The sequence below is a fragment of the Patella vulgata genome, chromosome 3 (assembly GCF_932274485.2).
Source record: "Patella vulgata chromosome 3, xgPatVulg1.2, whole genome shotgun sequence".
Lineage (NCBI taxonomy): Eukaryota > Metazoa > Mollusca > Gastropoda > Patellidae > Patella > Patella vulgata.
The window spans coordinates 82,277,445-82,302,180 of record NC_065881.2 but is presented as its reverse complement, the minus strand read 5'-3'; the positions used below and the strand labels follow the sequence as shown (position 1 = coordinate 82,302,180).

At 36.8% G+C, this 24,736-nt stretch overlaps 2 long non-coding RNA genes across 2 annotated transcripts; one reads left to right on the top strand and one right to left on the bottom strand.

Annotated features, from left to right (window-relative positions):
- Nucleotides 1–4,565: 4,565 nt before the first annotated feature.
- Nucleotides 4,566–11,792, bottom strand: LOC126816974 (uncharacterized). Its single transcript, XR_007678691.2, has 3 exons — nt 11,627–11,792; nt 5,177–5,481; nt 4,566–4,966 (listed from the first exon to the last, which is right to left on the bottom strand). It is a non-coding gene; the product is annotated as an uncharacterized LOC126816974 (long non-coding RNA).
- Nucleotides 11,793–16,677: 4,885 nt separating this feature from the next.
- LOC126816982 (uncharacterized) lies at nt 16,678–22,169 on the top strand. Its single transcript, XR_007678699.2, has 3 exons — nt 16,678–16,835; nt 18,808–19,211; nt 21,556–22,169. It is a non-coding gene; the product is annotated as an uncharacterized LOC126816982 (long non-coding RNA).
- The last annotated feature ends 2,567 nt before the right edge of the window (nt 22,170–24,736 follow it).

Below are 24,736 nucleotides of genomic sequence, written 5' to 3'. Positions count from 1 at the left end.
TAGCCGGCTCGAAATTCCACGACGTTTTGGTCTGGGGCCATTCCGGATTGTGTGACAGTTTTCGGTCATCGATCATTAATTATATCATCAATAATTTGGGAATCGAAATTTCTATAAATTTACTAATGGATAAAACATGTAAAATCAATGTAATTCAAATGAAAGGTCTGTAGCACCACTCTGCTCTAAGCGCGACATTTGTTTCGGGCATATTTGTTTTAACAGTGAAATTTCTGGTGTTATGTGAATTATTAATATTATTATTATTATATTTATATAGCGCTTCATTACATACAGGTCTTTCTAAGTGCATTCACAACAAAACAGTTCAAAAACATTCTTGAAATAAATATGTAGTCTTAAAGCTCTGGGTGGAAGAGGACCCCCCAAGAGATTTTGAAGATCATTCCACAATTTAGCTGCTCTAACGGAGAAAGCATATTCACCAAAACGTTTATTATATTTAGGAATCCTCTATATGCTACGACCACTTGGCGGACGAAGGTTGAATCTCCGGGGAGTATGGAAATCAAAGAGTTTTTTTTTTTAAATAACTGGGTGCAGTGTCAGAATAAATTGATTTGAACCCATTCACAAGAGCTTTAAATTGAACCCTCGCTCGAACTGGACGCCATTGGAGTTTCTGTAACTTAGCTGATATGATCCAATTTCACGCCCTAGTCATGAGACGTGCAGCATTGTTTTGCGCTATTTGTAGTCTGTTTAATGCTGTTTCTGATGTTCCTAATCGAAGTGAATTTGCATAGTCCATATGCGACGTTACTAATGCTCTAACAACACTCTGGCAAGCATTAATATTAACATTAGAGCGTGTTCTCGAAATAGTTCTCATTTGAAGATGCATTTTCCGTATGATACTATTGATTTGGGAAAATGGGGACATAAATTCGTCGGTTACATAGCCAAGATGTTTAGCCTGCTTCTTGGGAGATATAGAGCAATCACCGAAATTCAGATTTGTCACCGTCAAGTTTTAGTCTATTTCTGTTCATCCATTCTCGAATGTAATTAAGACAAGACTCTAATAGTCTAGTTATAGAATCCTTGGGACCAAGATAGTTGTTGTGCTGAAAGTATAGTCATATATTTGGGTGTCATCAGCAAAGGCGTGGTTTTGTACCCCATGTCTTATTATGATTTGACCAAATGGAAATATAAATAAGAGAAAAAGTAGAAGTCCTAATACAGATCCGTGTGGAACACCAATTGTAACAGCACAGGGTTGAGACACAGACCTGTTTAATTGCACCTGTTGTGTTCTATCTTGAAGATATGACTTTATCCATGACTGTGCGGCACCACAGATCCCAACTGAATATTCCAGCTTTTGAAATTGAATGCTATGATCTATAGTATCAAAAGCAGCACTGAGTTATTAATAATAATAATAATAATAATAATAATAATAATAAGGTTTTATATAGCGTCTGCTCAAAACGCTGGGTGCACAGCTAGATTCCTATCTAACACCAGGTCAATATCGTTTTTTAATTTTAAGTAGAGCCGCCTCTGTGCTGCGAGCAGATTGAATGCAACGACAATAGCCTGATTGGTTGATTTGTTGATTGGAGTTCAGATGTCTTCATTACAATGAACCACTTTCAGGTTGCTGTATTTACGCCCTGAACAACGTAGCAATAAACCGCGTATTCCGGCTAAAAATTTTAAAATATCTCTGGGGGAGACGGCGTGTTTCACGACTTCGGCACTCGACGGTGACCTTTAATTCAGAGACATCGAAATCCATTGTAAAAGTCACATCTTACAAGATTAACGCTAGTCTTATTGGAAAAATGACATTTTAGTACTGAATAGACTAATGGAACAATAGAACAAGCTCACCGTGATGGTGACAAATACGTAAGACGATATGGACATCAACAAATGATATATGATTCAACGGAAAGGTGATATATATGCAACATAGGAGGTTAATATCTACATTCAAGTTAAACCAACTGTGTCTATATATTTTACGTCTTACGTCGAGCTGAATAAAGTATATGATTTACTGTCATTAAAACATATATGGGCGGTTAAACTATAAAATATAAACTATTATTGCATCTTTGTAGAAATAATTATATTAATTTATTTGAGATGGCATACGGTTTCACATACCTCCCAGGCAGATTCAAAGAAATAATATAAACTAAGATATTATTAAATTCAATACTCAGTAGTTGGGAGGGGGGCGGTAATTTATTGTGTAACATTGTGATTATAATAAAGACAATGAACCACATTCTATACCACCAACAAGCCATAACAAGAAATCCCTCCTATTGCCAAAATGTAATGTACCTAGAATTTTCTACACGAAGTCTATTACATCCAGATATTTAAAGCGTGTTAACAATATATTCATTTAAGAGAAACTATGTCATTTCGGGATTAACATATCGTACAATTCACATTCATCTGACGATCGACCTCCCATTTACAAAACTACGGGAGGCATCATGGTTTAGAGACTTAATATAAACTACATGGTAAATCGTGGCTTAGAGACAATATCCGAACTATAGGATACATCATGGTTTGAAGACTCTAAACTCCGGCCCGTCCCTTGTAATATCAAGACCGATAGTTACCACGGGTTCATTCCTGTCTGTTATTCATTTCACGACAGGCGCTTGTGATTGCCACAGTAGTACAGTGTTTCACACGCAATGGACACTAAGGGGGGCGGGGTAGGGGGGCGAGAGTCCCTGAAAGTCGCCTCACGAGGGTTTCCCACTCTATTGGGGGTCCAGTGGGGTTATCACCTTGCTTTTATAAAAATGACCATAAAAATGATTTCTGTAATTTATCCGGATGTTTCTAGCTTATAGCTTATGCACAAATTTGGTGTGTGACAGTCCTATCTGAAATTAAGTTTTGAAACCGAATATTGAATTCTGTTACCTCAAAAATCCTTATTTTGGTTTCTATTTTACACCATCTGGACTATTCTGAATTACTTTTTTTTTCAGATAGAGATTGAACCATAACAACCACAAAACCCATATATAAGACATATAACAAGTCATATCCAACGGAAAAAAATGACGGTTAATTAAAAGTCCACCAAGTTAGATTTCTTTTTGACGGCCATTTTGAAATTCTACAAGCAAGAATTCTCGAAATTTATTTTTGAGATCAGAGTTGAACCCAACAACCCCAAATCACATATATAAGACATATTAATCAAATTCCGCATTTTTTGGATTACGTTTTGCTGGTCATTTTGAATTTCTACCATCAGGGATTCATTTTGAAGATCAGTATTGAAGCCGGCGACATCGAAAACCGTGTAAATGACATGTTACAAGTAATAGGTAAAAGGACGATTTAATTAACATCTGTTGATTTGTGTTGCTGTCATTTTGGATTTTCGAAATTTATCTTGAAATTCACAGACATCGAAAACCATATAAAAGAGACAGCAAACGTTATCGAGATTATAGTTGCCCTTTTATTACCAAATCTATGGTTTTTTTTAAATGGCATTATATTACCAAATTTGGCAGCCATTGTGAAAGAAATTCCCGGCACCATATGAAAAATGCATTGTTTTAATTGATGTTTCCCACATTCGATTTTTCGGCACATTTCGCTTGCATAACCACTCTGTGTTTGATGAATCTAAAAAGAAATGATTTATCCTCACACCACTAAAACACGCCGATTACGAGATATCGCTCTTTGAAAATTCCTGAAGACCGCACCTATAATGCTGCAAGAAGTAAATAAACGTTTTGTTAACTAAAGTAGTTGGGACCCAAAATGGCGCCTGGAAATGAGTTGTCGTAACTTTCCCTATATAGGACTTTGTGATCAGTTACATGGTGACGTCATATACATGCTCTCTTGTTGACCTCCACTCTCTCATGCACACATGCACGTATAACCACTAGAATATAATACGGTCCATGTATTATTCTCATAAAATACTACAATATGATATGATGATGATATTATATTCACAGTCTTTATAATTATATAATAAATCTGTCATTAGTCTATATCGTCACTCTGTACGCCATAATAATAGTATAATAATATTAATCAAGTTGGGGATCACGTGGCTAAGTGGGTAAGACGCTAGCTCGCTAGCCTGGAGGTCGGGTGTTCGATCCCTGCATTGGCCGAGAAAGTTCATCCAGATTTTCCGGCGTGGTTCTCCCTTGTCAGTGTCTAGTCGTTCGGATGGCGTGCACGTAAAAGATCCCTTGACAGTTGGAATTCGATATAAGAGTAGGCCGTAGTGCCGCTGTCCGGGCCAAATTTCCCTCATAGCACACTGTATGGCGTATGCCCGTCTTCATTAGCCCAGGTTAGGAGCAGAACAGTAGGACGTTAAACTCCATTTCATTTCATTTCATTTCATTAATCAAGTTACATATAAAAGCTTTATAGTTAGTAATAGTTTATCATTTATACCACTACAATACTTATATTCTACATAATATAATAATGTTTAATATTATTTTATAGTAAGTGTGTACTATGTATAATTTTAATTGGTCAGCTCTTTCTTTTAAAAAATAATATAATGCATCTTTAGAAAATCAATACCTTGTTTATTATCGCATCAATCATATTCAAGACTATACTTGACAAAACGTAGAACATTCATAATTTGACTGAAAATCTCAACACATTCATTTGTCTATTTTTAAAATATTATAGCGAGTATGCCCAGCTCTTTATTTAAATACCTAATGCACTTCGGGTGGACCACTTGACTATATCCAAATCTTCTACTCCATAATCTGCTAATGCCAGATCTTTGTTGTAGTTAGAGTGGTAGCGACACTTCTCCTGTTTTTTACTGCAAATAGCAGTAATAACAACATCACTATCTGTACCATACTTCCTTGTACACTCCTTCTGTGCTATCGCTTCTGTTTGTCTAATAGTTGAACCTCTACTAACACGTATAGCCGTCGGAATCAAACCACTGTAAATACAGGTAAATATATAATATATTATAAAACCTACCTAGATACAGGTAAATATATTATAATTATATTAAGTAGTTAAAGAGAATATAGAATATAAAATAAGTTGAACAACATCAATGTGATTTACAATCTTCAATACACATCATGGCAGATCAAAGACTAGACCCGTTTGATAATATGTCAATAAAGACCAGGTATCTACTTACGGCCAATCTAGTGTAAGAGTTATCACATCATTCCTTTTTTTATGTATATTTCTATCTGTTTTCTTGAATCCTGTTTTTTCCACAACTTTAACCCTTGACTCAAGTTGCTGTATCTTGTCAGCTTGACTCTGTATCTCGTCAGCCTGCCTCTGTTTGTCTGATTGGAGTTGTTGTATTTCACTCTTCATAATGTCAACATCTTCTTTTAGTTGGTTTGTCAGATTATTTTGTATGTTGTACTGGCTTATTTGTACATTACAAGCGTGGAAATTATGACTCTGGTGATTGACAATCTGTTGAAGTGACTGTAAACATAATATATGTTGTATTTAGCTTGTATATACACGGTCAGTCACCATATTGGATGAGCTGAGCTGAGCTGAGCTTAATTCTATTACAGTACGATGGCAGTTATCTACCAAGAATGCCATCATTACTAGTCAAGTTCCTAGCCTACAAATGACTGGAGCGAGTGAAGTCGTTCGACAGTCGCTGAGCTACTAAAAAAACATTAATGTCGAATCTTATTAAAAAATCTTCGACGTCGACACGACAACAATTTTTGGTTTCACTAACGTATCATTTCAGAAAGTTTATACCCCTTCACCTTAGAATCACACCATGAACAGATTTGTAAAGCCCCACCTCCCTAAATTTACCGCGTTGACCCACCAGCATGCAGACAGACATGAAAAATATGAAAATTTCGGAAAAACTCATCAAAAATAATGATTAAATTCCAGCCTTTATCATGGTTAAATAACATCAAATATACACCTCCGTGTTCTAGGATATATTCATAAAATCTCTATGGCACATATTCAGTATCAAAGTAGCAAAAATACGGTAAAAGGACGAAGATATTGTACGGACCTTTTCCGTATGAAAGCTGTTCGATACGGGCTGCCGTACGCGTGTGCCGTATCACGTATGAGAAATACACACACATTGATGACGTCACACGCAAAGTCGATACGGATACGCGATACGGACCGGAAATTTACGCTTGCCAAAAGTGTCTAATCAGAGAATGTGCCTCTTTTTTAAATCACGAATTGTTTAGTTTATGATGAATTGGAAAAATTGCCACACGCTAAAAGTATGCATAAGCAAGAAACATCAGGATGTACTCGATAAATTAACATAGGCGTGCGAGCTCGATGAATGTTGGGGGGGGGGCAGAACCTGAAATACCCGAAACAATTTCCTGTTACAGACGGCGGTGCCGGCTGTCCCTCTGCGAGAAGCGAAGGAGCAGAGCTTACCGAAACCACCCCCGCCCCCTAAAGACCTTTTATACTCATTAACGCCGTCACATGTGTAAAAATAAAATATATATTTGAGTAACTTCCTTGGTGAATAAGTATGCCAATAATAATATACGTGTAATAATATATAATATAAAGAAGGCGATGTGTGAAATTTTATACTATGGTTGGTGTAATTCTTTATTTATACATTTGGATGATGACGTGACTTTTAAATTTTTTAATAACTAGAAACCTTTTATATATGAAGGGTGTTTCACTGGTGTCCTCTTACTGCAAGGTAGATCTAGAAATATCAGATATCATTATTTATACATAGTCCCGGAATGTTAGTGGACGGGGGCTAAAATGACTGAAAAACTTTAGGGTTACAGAATTCGGTGCCGGTTGTCTGCGAGAGGCGAAAGAACCGAGCTTACCGTGTAGGTACCCCCCCCCCTCCCCACGAGACACACACCCCAAAGAAAATTGGGAAAATTTGATTTGACGGCCGAAAACGGGGGAGGGGTCCAAGAATATTCAGACCGCCCCAGAAAAACAATTTTTTTTTTGGGGGGGGGGGGGCCGCTAACAGAAACCTTGATAATACAACAATAAAAAGGGCCATGGCACGCATAAACGCAAAGGCAGAGGGGCTAGATGGGAAGTCTGGACTCTGGGTCAAAGACTTCCTTTCGAACACTGTCCCTCTGAGTTTGACCGTTTTCTGACCAAGCAGTGTGTGACAGGACCCAGGTAAAGGTTGATTGTCCAAGTCAAGGTGGCGGCCTTTTAAAATGGTTACGTAGAGCGGGTCGTAATTGAAGATCAAATATCCAAAAATGGATTTTGAAAATTTTGAGTTTAGTTTTCTGTAACGCGACCTTGACCCACCACTTTGACGCAATTATCTTTTCTGAAGCGCATCGCCTCTGCTTTCTTCTCGAACATTAACTTCGATGATACAGCAATAAATATAGCCATGGCATCCATAAACGCAAAGGCTCCGAGCGCGATAGGAAATTTGAAGTCAACGTCACGGCGATATTTACACGTAAAGGCCAATCCAACTGGTCAACGCCAAATAGTCGTTTATAGAAATTGGTGGCTTAGCACAAAAATTAAAATATACAAAATTTATTGTTATAATCAATCTGCAGCGTTAGGCAGGAAGCCAGTATGTTGGAACCCGTCTTAGTGTCTTGGTATTCGAGTCTAAATAGTCAACAAACAAAATGGCGTCAAAATCAGATAAACTTTCTCAAGTTACAAGCTAAACTACGGTAAATTGGTACGAAAGTGCAATAGCGCCGGTAAATTAAAGGTATTATTATTGTTCGATTTATATAGCGCTTCATTACACGTGAAGTGTTTCTAAGCGCATATCACAAAAATATACTTCAAACACACAGAAACATTCAAAATCAGGAGAACATAATTAAACACAGCTGCCTGTTAGGCGCTATTATTCAAAGTTTTATATCCAACAAATCAACCGGCTAAAGGTACTATTTCAGTAACGTACATCTACCAGTTCCCATGATCGTAGAGACTTGAAATTTTCAGGGGGTGTTCATGGTGCCTAGCCATGACCTCGCACCAAATTTCAGCCGAATCTGTCAATAACTTTTTATTTTACCGTAGTTTAGCTTGTAACGAGAGAAAGTTTATCGGATTTTGACGCTATTTTGTTTGTTGGCTATTTAGACTCGAATAACAAGACAGGGTTAGGGCTAGCCCTGTCTACATCTACAGGTCCTAGCCCTTACCCTAACCCTTATCCTAATCCACAATCCCCATATGACGTCATTCGAGCCTAAATAGTCAACAAACAAAATGGCGTCAAAATTTGGTGTGAGGTCATGGCTAGTCCCCGTGAACACCCCCTGAAAATTTCAAGTCTACGATCACAGGAACTGGTAGAGGTACGTTACTGAAATATTACCAAAATAAAAAATGATTGACCGATTCGGCTAAAATTTGGTGTGAGGTCATGGCTAGCCCCTCCCCCCCTGAACATTCCCTGTAAATTTCAAGTCTCTACGATCACGGGAACAGGTAGAGGTATGTTACTATAAATAAAATAATCATTGTGACTTGATAGTATAATCCAACAAGTTAGATGTTACTCTTTGATATTCTGATGACGTAACATGTAACATCCGAACAGTCAAAACCTTGTCGCAAAAGTTGACAACTAGTTTACGTCGTTCAGCGGACGGCAAAATTCACAATTTTCAGTTATCTGCACCACTAACACATTACACTTCCATATTATATCCATCTATGTTCCGAAAAATCTTTTTTGGGTGTCTATTTTAAGAGATTTCACAAAAATCTTTGCCTACAACCAACAACACACAGTGAAACAGGAAATGACCTACATTGGCGAAATGTGAAATCTGGCAACTTTGTCTCACAGAAATTCTTGCGTGGATGACAGAACATTTCTTGAAATTAAATCCAAATAAAACGGAACTGCTAGTAATTGGAACCAAGCAAAAAACTCCGAAAAATTGATCAAAAGTTAGTTAATTTTGATAAAGAAATAATTTCAGGAACCCATAAAGCTCGAAATATTGGTGCTATATTAGACTCAAACCTATCGTTTAAAGATCACATACAAAGTATTTGCTCCACTGCCTTCTATCATATACATCGAATTGGAAAGATCCAACGCTATCTTAAATATGAAAATAAAGAAAAACTCATTCAAGCATTCATCTCAACTAAACTAGATTAAATAGTTTACTATACGGCTTACCAGCCAGATTAACAAACTACAGCATGTTCAAAATTCAGCAGCTCGACTCCACACTAAAACTAGCTACAAAACACCAACACATCTCCCCTGTATTGCAATCTTTACATTGGCTCCCAATTCAGCAAAGAATTTACTCCTCTTCGTCTTCAAAGCGTTAAACGACCAAGCTCCACCTTATATGAAAGGTCTTGTAGAACCCTATACTACCAGGAGAAATCTCCGTTCTCAGAAAAAACATCTTCTAAAATCTCCAGCCATTAACTTACAACTTGGAAAACGTGCCTTTTCTTATGCTGGTCCTTTTCTATGAAAAAGACTACCACAATCAATAAAACAATCACCGTCTGTGGGCCATTTTAAATCTCAACTCAAAACATTCTTATTTCAAAACCGTGATCTGTAAATAATCAGTGAATATAAAAACCAACAGCGCCTTAGAAACTGTTTTCTTCGGTATTAACGCGCTTTCTAAATGACGATATTATTATTGTTTTCTTCGGTATTAACGCGCTTTCTAAATGACGATATTATTATTATTATTATTATTATAAGTAGTAGTAGTAGTAGTACCACCAAACACAATTAGAACCAGATTAATTGACACAGAAAGTAATTGCACGAGCCGTTTGTCTATCTACAAATATAAAAATTGCACATTCCGTGACGGAAAATGACAACAGTATGTGTTATGAAGAAAGGCAGTGGTGTCTTGTCAGCTAATTTCAGCTACGCCATTTATAAATTTTTGGTGCCGTTGTAGAAGAATCCTAATTTCAAGCACTAGTCATGATCTAGGCCTACTAATTAATCATGAAACAAATAATTATTAAGTTCTCAATGGACGTTGTGTATTTTCAACTACGTGTGAAGAGCGACCTAATTATTCCTTCAATAAAAATTGTCTTCTATCCCGATATAAAATCTCTACAAAAACAGTACATACGCAATCCACAGAAATGTTATACAAAAATGCACTTCGTTTCGCTTAAAACAGGGGTCCTCAAATTTTAATGAGGAGGATATGACGTAAAACGGGGAACAAACTATCCTAACATGGCGACTGAAAGAAATGTTGGTGAATGTGATATTGGATAAACCAGTTTCACTGAAAAAACTTTTGTTTTTCAGTAAGTGTTATTGTTGTTCAGAGATGGGTCACACAATAAGGTAGGACATGCATTTAGAATTTATCGACTGACGCCTTTCAGCTCGTGGCTATTTGATGCGCCAACAATTCAGTCGGAGTCCGCCTCAACTAAATACAACTTGAGGAATCTTGAGGTTACGTGTGACGAAACCTCGAGACACTCTGAAGACGGAGTATTGATAGTAGTGTAAATCTTAATTCAGTGACGCCAGATTATCGGGATGTTTGTGTAGTACGGTGGCTGATAAGGGACATGAAAAATAATATAATTTGTTTTTTTATTATTTTCACCCAAGTCAATTTTCATTTCCACCCAAGTCAATTTTAATATAATTTGTTTTTTATAATTTTCATCCAAGTCAATTTTAATTACCACCCAAGTCATTTGTAATATAATTTCAATTCTGTTGAATTTCCACCCAGTGCGTGATGTCATCTAAATTAGCCTCGTTTCCAATGTAATATATTATGTTTTATCTTATATTAACGAGATATTGTTCTCATTCTGTAATTACATGTATCAGATTGTAATAGATTATGTTTTACCTTATATCAAAGAGATATTTTTGTACGCCCACATTTTCATGTGGACGTATATTGTCGTCACCCGTCCGTCCGGACGTCCATCCAGAATTTGTTTGTGGACACTACTATACAGGTCACAATTCTTATCCGATTTGGACGAGACTTGAAATATAGGTTTATTTCCAGCAGATCTAATCTCCTTTCGATATTGGCACGTATCGGATTTAAACTACATGAATTATGCCCCCTGATTGTACGAAAAGTCACCTTTTTAGCCATTACTAGTGTAATAAAGATTTTTGATATTATAACATGATGACTTATATTACGTGAACACAAGCAGGCCTGTCAACGTATCAGAGCCAGATATGAGGCCTGTAATTACATTTGATTTATACTTTATGGACTGAAATTATCACAAGATCTCTAAATCAAAGGGAAGAAATCCTGACTTTCATTAAATTTTCAGAATTGAAAAGGGTGGGGGGGGGAATAGTTGTGTGTGCATTGCATCATAATTCAAGTGGCGTTGTTTTGTTATAAAAAAAACAAATTATATTAAAATTGACTTGGGTGAAAATTATACCCCCCCCCCCCCAAATTATATTAAAATTGACTTGGGTGAAAATTATAAAAAACAAATTATATTAAAATTGACTTGGGTGAATATTAAAAAAAACAAATTATATTATTTTTCATGTCCCTTATTAGCCACCGTAGTGTTCCTACAGTCTGTGGAATTTCACAGACATGTTAATTCTACTCACCGTATCAGACATCATAATGTTGTTATAGTAACAGATTTACAAATTTCTTCTAGTCTAATCAACAGAAATGGCGAGAAATATTTAACATAATGTCCAACAGGCAGTATGATCTAAGCACCGTAGACAAGATTATACAGGTCTTGTGTTTTGTGGTTACAAGTTAATAACATGATAGTCTAGTCTACTGTTACGTCAGCATATTATTAAATACTGGGAATACCCACAATTATAAACCAGTTTAGACCGGTAAATGATGGGGCCTACTAAGCGTGGCCGCATGTCAGTAAATTTGATTGACAGTTCGATATACGGCCTTGATATCAGTCTCTATTATCCAGACAAATATTCTACGAATATTGAAGACGAGGGGGCACACTGATCCGCAGTGAATATTTGCTTGGCCGCGACAATCACTGATAAGGATGACATTGATGCGGCTTAATGAGCTAGAAATATTAACTTTTTTCCTGCGACAAATTAAATTCTAAAACATTTTTTGTATATATTGGAAAAATAAATAAAGGCGTTTGACGTATTTGTAGTTAAAAATTATTTCCGATTTAGTGTAAATGGGTATTAAAATGACTAAAATGCAGCATTCTCTCCGAAGCAGTTATGTCTTATGTAAACAATGCACGCGCCATTCAGCCAATGATTCACACCGCGTGCTGTGACAGCACGTGTTAAGGCAGTCATCTATGACAGAGATATTATACGAGACTGGGTGACCGAGACTACCTTGACAAATCGGCCGCGTTTGTCGCGACGCAGGAGCGCCATCACGTAGTGATCTCTAAAACTATTATGGCCACTTCCGCCTTCATTTCTATCGGGTTTGGAGCTCAAAGTACGGCAATAAACTCGCCCTAACTTGACTGAATGAAAAATCTAACATACCTTTCGACTTTGTGGAATAACAATCTATAATTCTACTGATCTTTTTTTTGAAAATCTTATCGGATTCCTGAGAACAGATGTAGGCCTATTTTCTTCATGATCACCATCAAAACATTGAAGAATCCATTAAAATGTCGTAAATTTTATGTTAATTAGATTGCCATTACTTAGATTTTCCTTATTCTCACTGTTTTATTGTCGATTTGGGATGATACGAATATTTAGTATATATTAAAGACGTCTCTATTCATTTGACCTCATTTGACGTTTAAACCTATATAATGTACATGAATTTTAGGTACTATTTTTTTTGCGGATGATTACAGCTGTTCTGTAATGCTTCATATTGATCTGTAACATTAAGAGTTAAGTGGATTTATCTCCCTTTCATGATTGATAATAATGTTCTCATGAGCCGTTTTTTTTTCGGCATGAAGCCTTAGTGCATAAGGTACTTATATGTGTATCTCCCCTGTTGGGAGCTATGTATACTATTATATTTTCTTACTTGACTGTCATTTGGGTTTTCTCTCTTTGTTTGCTCTGTACCATGTCCCCTGTGGACCCTTGATTGGAAATAAAGCTATTATTATTATTATTTATTATTATTGTATTCTGTTGTAGACTGTGAAAATTTTGGATCCATGTGTCGACGCTTTAAATCACATGGATCCATTAAACCTTCTAACTGTTTAATTCCATTTTTTTCATTGAAGATTCTTATATTACAAATCTTTCCTTACACTAGAAACGTAATCACTGGATATTATGTTTAGTTGTGATTAAAATGAGAGTTTGGATCTTCCTACACCGGTTTCTTATGTTTATATTTTGTATAAATTTTCTCAATTAATTTCCATACTTGAATGTTAATATAAATTATGAATATTATCTTATATCTAGTAGGCAAACTCATCGCCCTATATCACAAAGAATCTAAACAGGCTCGCTGTATAGTAGTTGCGAAAATGGGATGTTGGATCTTCTCTCTCTCTCTCGCTCTCTCTATCTCTGTATAGTAGTCATAGGCGTACGAGCCAGGGGGGAGGCAGCCTAACTTTCGGGCAAGCTGACTTTTCGGGCAGACGGGTAAAGTGAAAAAAAAATTATTTCATCTACTTGGCAAAATAAAGTACCCGAAATCTATAAAACACTAGTTTTACGGGCTTGAATAGCAGTAAAACGCGTTTGCGTCTGTCAAATATTCCAAAATTTTTGGGGGGGGTCCATACAAGGTCAGCTCCGCTTCTTCACCTCTCGAAGAAAACCGGCGCTCCTGTTTGTAAACCTGAAATTTTTTCGGGCATTTCTAGTTTTGCTTCCCTAACTGTCATCGAGCCCTAATAAAACACTAATTTTACTTTTCTTTTAATTGAATACCACGAATTTGTACTGAGTTGACTATGGATTAAAACATTTTGTCTGGAGCTACTCTACTTTGTGCGACATTTTTTCGGGCATCGATTATTATTTGTGAATGCAGCAGCAACAGTCTGATTGGATGGTTGGAGTTCAGAATGGGATTTCGGTTACAAAACCATTGGGTACTTTTGGAGTTGCTTACACGGGCTAAAATAGCAGAAAACACATTTGTGGTGGTTAAATTTTCAAAATTTTATCGGGGAGGGTGGGGCCCCGCGACGATTGATTGGTTGTTTGGAATTCGGGTCAGCCAGGTCTATATTGGACCAAATTGAAGTTGCTGTATTCACGGGCTGGAATAGAAAAACGCGTTTGCGGCAGTTAAATTTTCAAAATTTTCTCCCAACGGTCCCGTCTCCGTGGATTGGAATTCGAGTCAGCCATCTTAATTAGGCTATATTATCCACTTTAGAGTTGCTTTGTTCGCCGGCTTAAATAGAGGAAAACGTGTTTGCAGCCGTCAAATATTCCAAAATTGTCTTGGGGGGGGGGGGATCCATACAAGGTAAGCTCCGCTTCTTCGCCTCTCAAGGAAGACCGGCGTCGCTGTCTGTAAACCCAAATTCTTTTCGGGCATTTCGGGTTCTGCCCCCCCTAACTGTCATCGAGCCCGTACGCCTATGATAGTAGTTGCAAAAATGAGATGTTGGATCTCTCTCTCTCGTATTTGAAGGATGTTAAAGTAGGCCTATATAAATTAAGACTATTAAATCATTTTATATATCCCAGAAATTGTGAATTCCATCGCACTGTACCAAATACTTAAATTAAATGCAGTCAGCCTTTTTCTTATGTTTGAAAGATTTGGGGCTATTTTTTCAATTGATTTTCATAAAATATATATTTCTTTCGAGTGTTTTAAGTATATTAAGCACATTAGCCTATATACATATATATATATATATATATGTATATATTGTGTGTGTATATATATATATATATATATATGTATGTACATGTACATACTATGTCTAAATGTTTGTACAAATTTATGTCTGTTTTGTCAAATGTCCGTATTGCGTCCATGTCTGCAAATGTTTGTCCTTGTCCAAATGTTCGTCCACATTCATGTCTGTTTTGTCACAAATTCGTCTGTTTGTAAACGTCTACTGGCACTTTTTGATTCTTTGCACCTGTTATCTCATGTCTCGACCTGTTATCTCATGTCTCGTCCTGTTATCTCATGTCTCGTCCTGTTATCTATTGTCTCGTCCTGTTATCTCATGTCTCGTCCTGTTATCTATTGTCTTCTGTATATATATATAAAAAAAAACTATTTATCCCCTTTTTCACTAATCACATTGTAAATTATTGCACCTTGTATACATAACATGTTATTGTCTGCGATATCACCTCGGTGGAAGCGGACGTAAAATACAACTAACACACACACAGTCTCGGTGGAAGCGGACGTTAAATAAAGCCATTTCACAGACAGTCTTAGTCGAAGGGTGGGGGGTGCAGACCTCAGCAGAAATATTAGTTATTTCGCTCTGTGGTAAGCATTCCAAGGGGAGACTTTGGTGGTTCGCAAGTCCCGCAGGAGTAATCAATTACTCCGCTCGGGGCGACCAAGATCTCCGGAGTACAGTTTCGTCTTTTGGTGATGGGCATTCCAAATATATGTTGTTTATATTTTAGAGTTATGGGTTTCTAATTATTGGAGAGTTCCGTTTGGGTGATAAAAGATTTGGTGCTTTCCTTTGTACGAATATTGTTAGTTCGCCGCGGGCTGAGGCAGCTGCGACTCATTGTTTATATTTTGTTCGAGTTCTGAGTTTTAATTGATTCTGAGGGTTATCGCTCGGAAGTTATAAGATTTGGCGTGTCGTGGTTCTGTAAAGCGGACATATGTGACATAAGGCTATTTAATGCAAACTTGGTGCAAGTGCTGGTAAGAAGAAGAAGGAGAAGAAGAAAAAGAACCGATTCGGGTGGGATGTAGTCATAACGGCCCTATGCCATAACGGCCAAAAACAGGTTTGGTCAAAACGACCCTATTTTAGTCATAACGGCCAAACAATTTGGTTTTAACGGCCAAAAGATTTGCTCATAACGGCCAAACATTTCAATTTAATGAAAAATAATATATTGTTATTGTTTATTAAAGATTTAACGTCCAATACGTTAGATATGATAATATTATGGACAGGTTGATTTAATATAATTATTTACATTTAATGGGTTGAAAATTGGTAAAAACATACAATACAAACGTCCGTGTATATCAAAAGTCTCCTTAAAAGTGGTTAACACACAAAATACAAAGTCCTTGTATAAAGCACACTTATAAAATTGCTGTCGTGAGAAGCGAGGGCGGGTCATCTCTCCCTTTTTCATGCCAGAATTAACATTATGAAATTGAGAATAGTTGTCTGCATCCCGATATCTTTTATTGGAGTTATCTACCTTTATCTATTTTGTGATCGTACGTCACTCGGCAAACCTCGGTTAATTCCGTTACTCTACATCTAGCAGAGGTTTGCCGAGTGAATCGTACGGTACAAATAAAAAAAAAAACTTTTCTGTACGATTTGCATAGAATACCAGAATGTGTACATCCAAAACATTATAATCTCTATTGCACATCACAGTGGATATGAGGTAGTGTTAAGTTTGTTGTGGGTATTCCCATTATTTAATAATATTATGCTGACGTTACAATAGACTAGACTGTCCTGTTATTAATTTGTAAGCACAAAATACAAGACTAGTATAATCTTGTCTACACGTTTTTACACTCAGGTCACAGCCGCAAATAGACGGGGATTTCCCTGCTGGAGATATTAACTGTTTATTCCCGTTTGTCTCACCCTTTGTGTTGGTCAGAGTAGAAGAAAGTTGTGTGTATTAAATCTGTTCCTATAACAACATTATGATGTCTGATATGGTGAGTAGAACCAAAATGTGTCTGTGAAATTCAACACTACAGATTGAGGGAATAAAGTAAACCCGACAATCTCGCGTCAATAACTTGAGATTTACAAACAGTAAACTAAACAGGACTCTCGTCATAAGAAATGTTTACGAATGAGCCAAAGACCTATAAAAATGAAATGAAATGGAGTTTAACGTCGTACTGTTCTGCTCCTAACCTGGGCTAATGAAGACAGCCAAAGACCTATAAATTAAAAAAATAATAACCATAATATCATCCTGGATAGTAAAAGCAGATAAGCCCCACGAACAAACGAGCTATTAAGAAACCACAGGAATCTGACCTTCTATCTGTATAGGCCTATATATGCATAGACCATAGTCAACAAGAAAATATAATAGGGCCTATTATTGTCTAGTTCGGTATGGTGCATGCATATTTACGATTAGAAGCGATGCCTGTGAAGAAACGAAGGAATTCCAGACCATTATGAAAAAATCCCACAGTTCATTTTGGCGTACAGGGAGCAACACGGATAGAACCCCACACGGTAAGACAGGCCACCCCACTTCTTGTCACACGTCTGGGTTTGAAACCCAATATTTTACTCAATGAAAGACCTTGTGGTCTAATGGCGTTAGACCACTCGACTCAACCCATTACATCCACCTTTATTACAGTGTCCCCACACTCTGACAGTAAATGGTGCTTTCTGCGTGTGGCAATATTTCCAATTCATCAATGAAAGGTTGCCAGGCAATGAAACATACACCCTCAACAGCTACATGTAAATCTTCCTGGCACTCAACAAGAGTATTTTCACATATTTTTACTTTTGTTGGCAATGAAACATTTATAATATACCAAAATCTGATTTTAAAGTACGGTAACAACTCGTTAAGTAATTATCAGAAAGTCATTAGAATTTGTTTGGCCCATGGTAATGTTTAGTATACAAAACATTTAATATCATGGCTTTAGCTGGTCAAATTATCAAAAACCATTGAAAAGCAATATACTTGTTCGTTTCAAGACCTTAAACCCTATGTATCAAGCCAAAGTCAATCGAAATGATTATATATAGACGTAAACATGGCATATAAATATAAAATCAATCAGATGATAACTATGGTCAAGATTTTTCAAAGTGATCAAGGGCCATTTAAGGAGACTTCGTCTGATGACCGTAAACACTGTGTATAAATTTAATGTCAATCGGATATTAACTTTAGCCTCGAGAGCGTCCACAAGATTTTTCAAAGTGATCAAGGGCCATTTAAGGAGACTTCGTCTGATGACCGTAAACACTGTGTATAAATTTAATGTCAATCGGATATTAACTTTAGCCTCTAGAGCGTCTACAAGATTTTTCAAAGTGATCAAGGGCCATTTAAGGAGACTTCGTCTGATGACCGTAAACACTGTGTATAAATTTAATGTCAATCGGATATTAACTTTAGCCTCTAGAGCGTCCACAAGATTTTTCAAAGTGATCAAGGGCCATAACTCTAGCAGTAATTATAGGAAATCGTTGAAAATCAATAGGTTTCCTTGTCTCATGACCTTAAACACTGTGTACATGTATATATTTAAAGTCAATCTGATATTATAACTTTTGCCTCGAGAGCGTCCCCAAGGTTTTTCTTAGTGATCAAGAAATTATCGGAAATCGTTGAAGATCAATAGGCTTCTTTGTCTCATGACTTTAACCACTGTGTATAAATTTCAAACAATTGTGGATGCTGGACTGACGGGCGGCCGGACAGACGGGGGCGACAACAATATACGACCACATTTCAATGAGGGCGCATAAAAACTAAACAATTCAAGACTAAAAACGGCCCTTAAGGTAAAAAAAAAAGTCCTCCTATCCACTTCTACTGACACTACAGACTCCTTCCCAGCCCATCCCTGACCGTTTATACAAGCAAAATAGTGACTGACCGTTTCTACAAGCTAAATAAAATATATTTTATGTTTACAGACACTTCAACAGACTGTCAACTACCAGAGTCTTAATTTCCACCACTCTTGTAATGTACAAATAGGTGAACACAACAAAATACACAATCATCAGGCTAACCAACTAAAAGAAGATGTTGAAAAAATGAAGAATGAGATACAACAACTCAAGTTGGACAATCAGAATCAAGCTGAGAAGATACAAAAACTCCAATCAGACAAACAGAACCAAGCTTATAAGATACAGAGCCATGCTAACGAGATACAGAAACTCAAGTCAGACATTCTTCATCACCAATCAGACAAACAGAGTCAAGCTGACAAGATACAACTCCTTGAATCATTGGTTGAAGTTATGAAAGAGAAAACAGATAAAACTATAACTAAAGAAAAGGATGATAGGATAACTCTTAATGTAGACTTTGTGTAAGTAGAAACGGATATCTAGTCTTTATTGTCCCCCGCCTTTCGAAGAAAGCAGGGGACTATTAAAATGGGTTCGTCCGTCTGTCTGTCTGTCTGTCTGTCTGTCCGTCTGTCTGTCCTTCTGTCTGTCCGTCTGTCTGTCCGTCACACTTTTTGGGACACAATAACTCTCTTCCTAATTGAGCTAGAATGTTCAAACTTGGTGTATGTGTTTATTAGGTCAATGCCTTGATGGAGTTCGAAGATGAGCATTTTCCGCTTAGGGTAAGCAGAGATAAGCAATTTGATTGGTTGATGCTTTGGGACACGATAACTCTCTTCCTAATTGGGCTAGAATGTTCAAACTTGGTGTATGTGTTGATTAGGTCAATGCCTTGATGGAGTTCGAAGATGAGCATTTTCCGCTTAGGGTAAGCAGAGATAAGCAATTTGATTGGTTGATGCTTTGGGACACGATAACTTTTAATTGAGCTAGAATGTTCAAACTTGGTGTATGTGTTTATTAGGTCAATGCCTTGATGGAGTTCGAAGATGAGCATTTTCCGCTTAGGGTAAGCAGAGATAAGCAATTTGATTGGTTGATACTTTGGGGCACGATAACTCTCTTCCTAATTGAGCTAGAATGTTCAAACTTGGTGTATGTGTTGATTAGGTCAATGCCTTGATGGAGTTCGAAGATGAGCATTTTCAGCTTAGGGTAAGCAGAGATAAGCAATTTGATTGGTTAATGCTTTGGGACACGATAACTTTAGTTCTAATTAAGTGAGATTGATGAAACTTGGTGTATAGTTTCATTACAGTAATACCTTGACTAAGTTTGATAATGAGCATTTTCTGCTCAGGGTAAGCAGAGCGATACGCAATTTGATTGGTCGAGACTTTGGAAAACAATAACTCTCCTACTTTGATTGTCCCCCGCCTTTCGAAGAAAGCCGGGAACTATTAAAATGGGTTCGTCCGTCTGTCTGTTTGTCTGTCCGTTCCGCTTAGGGTAAGCAGAGATAAACAATTTGATTGGTTGATGCTTTGGGACACTATAACTTTAGTTCTAATTAAGTGAGAGTGATGAAACTTGGTGTATAGTTTCATTACAGTAATACCTTGACTAAGATCGATAATGAGCATTTTCAGCTCAGATTAAGCAGAGCGATAAGCAATTTGATTTGCTGAGACTTTGGAACACAATAACTCTTTAATTATTTTCCTATTTCGGCGGGGGACATCAGCCTCACTGTTGGCTTGTTTATTTTTTAATCAAACTGACAATGAAGACATTTCTAGTCATGTCTTTGATTTTTCACAATCTAAAAAGATCCCTTGGCAGTTGGAATTCGATATAAGAGTAGGCGAGAGTGCCGCTGCCCAGGCAAAATTTCCCTCATAGCACACTGTATGGTGTATGCCCGTTTTATCTTCCAAAATTCGTCTCACCACATAGTTTAACGAGTTGTTCATCATTCACAAGCATTATCCAGTCAAATTACTATGCTGGAATAAAATGAGGGGGGAGGGGGGTCAAAAACATTTAGGCCAAACGGTACAATTTACCCCTTGGGTGAGGAAAGTTGTTTCACCATATGGAGTAAGTTAAACGAGTCAAAGGAAGTTTGCAAAGAGAAGTAAGTCTCATCGAGTAAAGAAATCAAAATTCAATCGCTAAATTTTCAGCAAATTCCCTTTACATAATCTAGTTTTTAACTATTATAGTGAGAACTGCCAGCTCTTTATCTAATCTCCTATAATGCCCCTCCAATTTGATCGAACTGTTCACATTTCACCGAGCATAATTGATTAGAAATTACAAATTTTTTTTTCTTCAAAAATTAAACATAAATCACTTTACATACATTCATATTACATTATGTGCTTTTACTTTTTAGAACCAACCTCGTGGGTTTTCTCCGGGTCCTCCGGTTTCCTCCCACTGCTAAAGACCCCTATGCGCAAGCGAATTATTGAAATAAAATTGAACCATATGTTAGTCCCAAAATGACCTAGTTTGTGTCGAGTGGACGTTAAACCCCATTTCTCTCTCTTTTACTTTTTAGAAACATTTTTTTCTATATCAAAGTTCCCAAAAATAGATCCATACGCCCTTAGTACTGTTGACAAGAAAAATAATTATATTTACCTGTATCTGTAGCCTGTACATAACTATTATAATATATATTTACCTGTATTAACAGTTGTAGATATACTACTATTACAATATAATATATCAAAGTTCCAAAAAATAGATCCATACGCCCTTAGTACGGTTGACAAGAAAAATAATTATAATATATTTACCTGTATCTATAGAGGTAGGTATTATAATATAATATATATTTACCTGTATTTACAGTGTGTATGATAAGATGACTATAAGTGTTAGTAAAGATAAAACAGTAAGACAAGTAGAAGAGATGATACAGGAGAAGTTAAGAAGGAAGTGTGATAGAAATGTTGTTGGTTATATCTATAGCGTAAAACAGAAGAAGAACGTCTACGATCGTTACAACCGCTACAACCAAGATAGATCATTAAAAGATTATGGTGTAGAGGATGGTGATATAGTCCACTGGTGGGAGTATTGAGTTATGTTGTACACGATGGGGAATGTAGTCTGGTTGATTAAACTGAGTTAGAATGGTATTACAATCATATATACTATAAAACAATATTAATCATTCAACTTGAACATTATTATTATGGTGGTGTTTTAGTGACATTATTAAAATATTAAAACATACTAACTATAAAATAGTTTTACCATAATCATGTGATCAGTTGAGAAACCACAGAAGAGAACAATCTCAAAACAAAAACTGTTTGATGAAACAAGGAGAAAGTTATTTTCAGAGTTTACAAGATGCACAATTAATTTTTTTATAAACCATAATTGTGGACATAGCACTTTGTAGTTGATTTACCCTAGAAATAAAGGACCTATCTTATTAAATGTTTTATTGGTGAAGCACTGTTGCGACGATGTGGGTTGTAGAGAGCGGATAGGGGTATGTCGGACCAGCAGTTGAATGAAATCGAGCTGTGAAATAACCATGCAGCATTTGGGGTATTTAGTAATACTGTGGCTTGAAATAACTATATATAAAGAAAGATGGAATTAGTTGGGGTGTCAAATTGTGGAATCAAAGTAAACAACCAATATGCAGCATTAAAGGGGGAATGGTTAACGCATGCGCATTTTATGATAAAGTCAAATGGCGTGGTTTCGATTCCCCTCTTGTACATGACTAGGAGTAAAGCGGTGGATACATTATACGAATCGATCAGCCGTGAATATTATTCGGCCAAATGGGTGGACACACTAGGCGAATGCTTCGCCCGATTCATCAGCTGATTGTATTACCTTTTACCGTTACACGATTAACCATGCGCCAACCATGTCTTCAAATTTAAACTATCACGTGACTTCTCGATATGAGTGGTAATTGGCTTATAAATTTTTCCTTCGGCCGAATCATTCGACTAGTATGTCCACCGCTTAAGGTTGCCTGTCCAACCTCGTTGGCTTTCTCTGGTTTCCTCCACTGCTGAAGAACCCTACACACTAGCGAATTATTGAAATAAAATTGAATATGTTTGTTCCAAAATGACCTAGCTTGTGTCGAGTGGACGTTATACGCCATTTCTCTCTTCGAATGGACTATCTCACGTGACTATTAAGACGTTTCACACGTCTATTTAGACATTGCTTCACACTTGCTTCACACGATAGGTCCATGGTTTTCATAAGAAATGAAAATGAAATGAGGTTTAACATCTTACTGTTCTGCTCCGGCTGGGCTAATGAAGACAGGCATATGCCATACAGTGTGCTATGGGGGAAATTTTGCCCAGGCAGCGGCACCATGGCCTACTTTTATATTGAATTCCACCGGACCAGGCAGCTGTCCTTGTCAGGCCCACCATCCTGCACTATTGACCAGGGGAATCCATGCCGGAAAATCACAATGAACTTTCTCGGCCAATGCAGGGATCGAACAGGCGACCTCCAGTGTCTTATCCACAAAGCCACCGTGGCTCCGGTTCCCCCCTCAAAGTAGCCATTCATAACCTTGCTGAGAATAAAGTCATTTAAATGAAATTTTCAATATATTTATTTCTTTCATTATCTATGGTTTAACTATTGTTGTGTTAATGGAATGAGGCTGCTTTATTATAAATTACTTATTTTTGAATTTTTCCATGACAACAAATCAACAAAACATTAACATTAGTACATGTATAACAACAAAAGATTAACATTAATACAAGTATAATAACCAAAACAACAAAAGATGAACATTTATACATGTAAAACAACAAACAAGCGGTTGCCATGCAAGATACGCCCACATTTTGCAAGAGATGGACAGAGAACAAGCTCAAAAAAAGAAGTGATTTTTTCGTACAATCAAGGGCCATAATTCAGGAAGTTATGATCCAATATGTGCGAATATCGAAAGGAACCAAGATCTTTGGGTTATAAATATGTATTTCAAGTTTCATCAAAATCGGATCAAAATTGTGACCTCTATAGGGTCCACAACCTTGATATACCATATTTTTACGCTATTTGAGAACGAACGGCGGCCATTTTGTCTGTCAATTTTGGGCCAATTTTCACGAAATTCGAACTCCGTCGCCCTTAGTGTGTAACGGTGACATAATAATACGTTTTTTTAAATCTGATAAAAATTAGGACCTATATAGGGTCCACAAGTTAAAAACGCGATTTTTCGTACAATCAGGGACCATAATTCAGGAAGTTAAGGTCTGATATGCGCGAATATCGAAAGGAACCGAGATCTTTGGGTTATAAAATTACATTTCAAGTTTCAACAAAATCGGATAAAAATTGTGACCTCTATAGGGTCCACAACCTTGATATATCATATTTTTACGCTATTTGAGAACGAACGGCGGGCATTTTGTCTGTCAATTTTGGGACGATTTTCATGAAATTCGACCTCAGCTGTTTTTAGAGTGTAACGGTGATATAATAATACGTTTTTTTAAATCGGATAAAAATTATGACCTCTATAGGGTCCACAACTAAAAACGTGATTTTTCGTACAATCATGGGCCATAATTCAGGAAGTTACGGTAAGATATGCGCGAATATCGAAAGGAACCGAGATCTTTTGGTTATAAACTTACATTTCAAGTTTCATCAAAATCAGATAAAAATTGTGACCTCTATAGGGTCCACAACCTTGATATACCATATTCTTACGCTATTTGAGAACGAAGGGCGGCCATTTTATCTGTCAGTTTTTCGTCGATTTTCATGAAATTCGAACTCAGTCTTCCTTAGGGTGTAACGGTGATATAATAATATGATTTTTTAAATCGGATAATAATTATGACCTCTATAGGGTCCACAAGCTAAAAACGTGATTTTTCGTACAATCAGGGGCCATAATTCAGGAAGTTACGGTCCGATATGCGCGAATATCGAAAGGAACCGAGATCTTTGGGTTATAAACTTACATGTCAAGTTTCAACAAAATCGGATAAAAATTGTGACCTCTATAGGG